This window comes from Neomonachus schauinslandi, chromosome 2, assembly GCF_002201575.2.
Source record: "Neomonachus schauinslandi chromosome 2, ASM220157v2, whole genome shotgun sequence".
Taxonomy (NCBI): domain Eukaryota; kingdom Metazoa; phylum Chordata; class Mammalia; order Carnivora; family Phocidae; genus Neomonachus; species Neomonachus schauinslandi.
The window spans coordinates 91,253,763-91,258,273 of record NC_058404.1 but is presented as its reverse complement, the minus strand read 5'-3'; the positions used below and the strand labels follow the sequence as shown (position 1 = coordinate 91,258,273).

At 33.9% G+C, this 4,511-nt stretch overlaps 1 pseudogene; it reads right to left on the bottom strand.

Annotated features, from left to right (window-relative positions):
• Positions 1–1,306: 1,306 nt before the first annotated feature.
• Positions 1,307–2,175, bottom strand: LOC110571244 (annotated as a pseudogene).
• Positions 2,176–4,511: the final 2,336 nt, after the last annotated feature.

The window sequence follows — 4,511 nt, the reverse complement described above, 5'->3', positions numbered from 1 at the left end:
TGTTAATTGTATGAGGGCAACAAACCAAATAATCTTTAGCCAGATTCTTGTTTGAGAGAACAATGCAATTATAACCAAAATAGAAGAAAACCAATAAAAAAAACACAATTTTACTCTTCAGATATATTACTTGTTTTTGCTGCCTGAGTATTATGTGTAGAGAGAACTCTGACAGAATTAAAAATTTCAGCAGATAACTAATCAAAACCCATCATTTCCAGATTACTGTGCTAGATGCTTATGGAGAGAGAGAAATAAATTAAAAAACTGAGATCTATATTTTTTATACTATATCTCATAGAAATATTTGAGTAATATAAACTGATCATCCCAATAATCCGGATTCTGAAGGATGGTTTATGCTATTGAAAATTTTGGTGGTTCCAAACTACATTAATTAACCTCAGATTAAAATGGTTCCAATCTACATTAATTAACCTCAGATTAAAATAGCGAAATAATGATAATAAAAAAATAAAAATGTATGAAAATTATTCTGGATAAATTTACACAGAAATCTTTTTCTTTCACAAGTCAGATGCACACACGCACTCACACACACACACACACACACAAACATACACACACACACACAGAACTGACTATGAAGTATATAGTTAGAATTCCAGAGTTTCAGGTTTGACCAACTTTGGAAGAAGTAAGTGGATGGCTAGAATACTATCAATATTCCTTTGAACTCTTATCACGTATTAAGCATTATACTATGTGCTTTATGAGTATTGTCTTATTTAACATAACAATAATATATGATACCTTCTAACATTCTTACTCTAACAGCTAAGGAAATTGATAAAATTTACTTCAGAGTTATTAGGGAAAAAGGCAGAATTCATACTTAGGATTCTTTGTATTATACTCATTAGTTTCCAGTGAGTGGTCCTCAGACCTACAGCACTGACAACACCAGAAAATTTTAGAGAAGCAAATTCTTTTTTTCACCTTATTAAACACTGAACTTATTTCACATTGAGTATATTTTCACGCCCCCCCCATTTCCATTTTCAAACCACCACTACTCCTATGTCCTATCATAACATTTCATATATACTTAAACCCAAGCAAAGGGTGGAATTCCATCTTTAAAAACTAAACAGGCAATTTGGACAACACATCCTTGGCAATGGAACCTGGACAACATGTGTCAGACACAGTAGCGAAAGTTCCCATTCTGCATTATAAAAATGACAACCAGATATCAACTGTTACAGAAATGAAATAAGATGGAAATTTTTAGCAAAGTGTTTTAACTATTTCTTAATTTCTTCTTGCTCCATTGCCAGGGATCTTAAACAGCCTCTTGGTCCGTCATCTGGAAGCAATTCTTCACATAATTGCTGAACTTGGCTTCCACTTTGGGAAGAGAGGCAGCTTTTTCTATATTTGCTTGCATTTTTGCCCTAATGTCTTCCATGGGACTAGGTCCTTTCAGTGTTTTGGGCATCTTTTCCTGTTTTTTTGAAAAATTCTTGACCTTTTGATCTTGGTGTTGATGGTTTTGAGACTTTTCTACTCTGGTTTTGTTTTTGTGTATTTTTTGGCTGGAGTATCTTGCATAGATTTCTTTACTGGAGGCTTTTCTTCAGCTTCTTCATCATCCAAATCATCATCATCATTTCATCATCATCCTTCATCATCATCATCATCGTTGTTATCGTCTTCTCCATTATCTTCACTGGCAGCAAGTTTTACTTTTTTCTGTGGAAACTTGTTACTACTTCCAGAGGCAGAATGCTTTTCCAGATAAACTATGGAGTTTCACACCCTCTTCCTCTGTATCTTCTGACTCTGCATTTTCCTCCACAGCTACTAAGTGCTGTCCACAAATATGTACAGGCCGTGAACCGCATTTCAATGTAAGACCACAGGTGGTGTTATTTCAAAACCCCCAATGGAAACCGTTGGCTGTACTGACATTTCCAAAGTTGCCAGTGTGACTTTAATTAGACTGCCTTTGTAATTCCTTTCCTCTGCTTCAACAATGTGCAATTCATCCTTTGCACTCACCCCTAAACTGACCATTCTTAAAGATAACTGGTGCTGATTTTCATCGTTATCTACCTTAAAGTGATAATCTCTGTCAGCCTTTAGTTCACAACTGAAAAGATAGTTCTGGGAACTCAGGGGGCTTAGGTCCATGTCCATCCAATCGTCCATGGGATGGCGGCACACACTTGAGTGGGAAAGAAGGCAAATGTAAATAAACTACTACTGTTCCACAGAAGAGCTGTGCAGGACAGCATCACACCAGGGGTAGGGAAGCAAATTTTTGAATCCCAACCAAAAATCTACTGAATCAGAAACTTGGGGGCAAGGTCCAACAACCTATGTTTTTAAAAGTCCTCTGGTGATTCCAATGCATGCTAATGTTTGAGTTTAAGCACCATAACTCATTCTCTTAAACATAGTACTTACACTTAAAACAGATATTTGTGCTAGGTATCTGTGCCTGAAATAATTGAAATTATTAGAGTACTATCATAGTCAGTTTGGGCTGCTGTTAAAACATTTATTTCTCATAGTTCTGGAGGTTGGTAAGTCCAAGATCAAGGTGCTGGCCAATTCAATGCTTTGGTGAGGGCCCTTTTTCCTGTTTGCATATGGCAACCATCTTACTGTGTGTTAACATGACCTCTTTTATGTACATGCACAGATGGAGAGAGAGCTCTTGTGTCTCCTCCTATACTTACAAAGGAACTACTCTCATCATGAGGGTATCACCCTTATGACTTCATCTTAACTAAATTACCTCCCAAAATACCATCTTACCTCCAAATACCATCACATTAGGGATTAATGCTTCAACATGTGAATTTTGGAGAAACACAAACACTCAGGCAATAACAAATTCCTAATATTATAATGGATTTCAACAATATGATAATTCCTAATTATGAGGCTCAAATACATCCTTACTGCAAAGCTTCAGTAGATCTTCCACTAATAGAACATCTAAAAAAATCTATAACTCTTGAAATTATTAAGCAGATGCCACATTTAAATAGACTGTAAGAAAAAAATAAATAAGCCTGATTTTCACTTTAGTTGAATGAACAATGTTTTTAGTTGTATTTAAAATTTCTCTACTTCTCTGGTAATGGAAATAATATATAGTTGTTTAAAAACTGCATACATTTTTCTCATGGTACCATTTATTTAGTAAAGATGAAAATAAAATGCTGCCATTGTTTTAAAAATGTAGTTGAACATCGTATTGGAAAACTGTAGATAGAAATGTTTGAACTCTGAATACCTTCAAAAGCATAGAATGATTTTCAATAGGAAAGTTCAAAATTATAGGAAAATGAATGTAGATAAAACATATCCTCAAAGGATTATGCGCATGATAGGTATACTAGCTTCTTAGGAATGCCATAATAATTACCATTGTTTGAGTGGTTTAAAACAACAGAAATTTATTCCTTTATAATTCTGGAAGCCAGAAGTACAAAATGAAGTGTCAGCAGCCACACTCCCTCCATAGGATCTAGGGGAGAATTCTTCCTTGTCTTCTCTAGTTTCTGGTAGCTGTCAGAATTCCTTAGCTTTACAAGTGTGTGCCCCTACCATCCCATGCCTTCTTTTCTATGTGTATCTGGGTGCTTTTCTCTTTTCATAAAGGATACCAATCATTGGATTTAAGGCCTATCCTAAATCCAGGATGATTTCATCTTAAAATCCTTTAAAAATTACATATTCAAAGATGCTATTTCTAAATAAAGTCACATTCAGAAATACTAGGTAAATGAATTATTACAGAACACTAACCTAACACAGTGGGCAAAAAACTAAACATTAGATTTTAAAAGTTAAACTTGTTAATTACATGCTTTAATTATAATCAAAGAATTATAAAGTAGTATTGTTCATAGTACTTTGATTTATTTCATGTAAATCATCAAATTTCCAGCCTTTATAAACAATATTCTTCTGAAAAGTAATCATCATTCTGAATTTAAGCTATTTTGATCCAGTATTATTGCAGCTCATTTATCTAGTTAACAACGTGGTTGGCCACAAAATATACTTTAAATTTTATGGAATATTTTTGTTTTATTTGAGGTTATAGGCATAGTTAAGCAAATTTCAGGAGGAAAAAACTTATTGCATTACTCTATATTCTCAAGATCTTCACAAGGATATTTATAAATATTGAAATTCCTTTTTACCCACCAATAATAATATAACGACTGTCTATTGTAAACTATCTGTGTGGACAATGATATAATTATTGGTTAAGGAATTCACTTTATAACCACAATGAAAACTGAAACAGCACATGTAGGTCTAACAATTTCAGATAGGCTTATTTATTTGGAAATAAGCCATAGATACTGTGAATAAGTTATGTATAACTTACACTTGTGACAGGATTCATGTAATGTGTTTTGAGACACACTCAGCCATTATGCACATTTCAGGAGGTATAACTCTAAACAAAGGAAGGCACCAAAGAATTAACATGGCGATATAGAAGTTACAAAATTAAATAT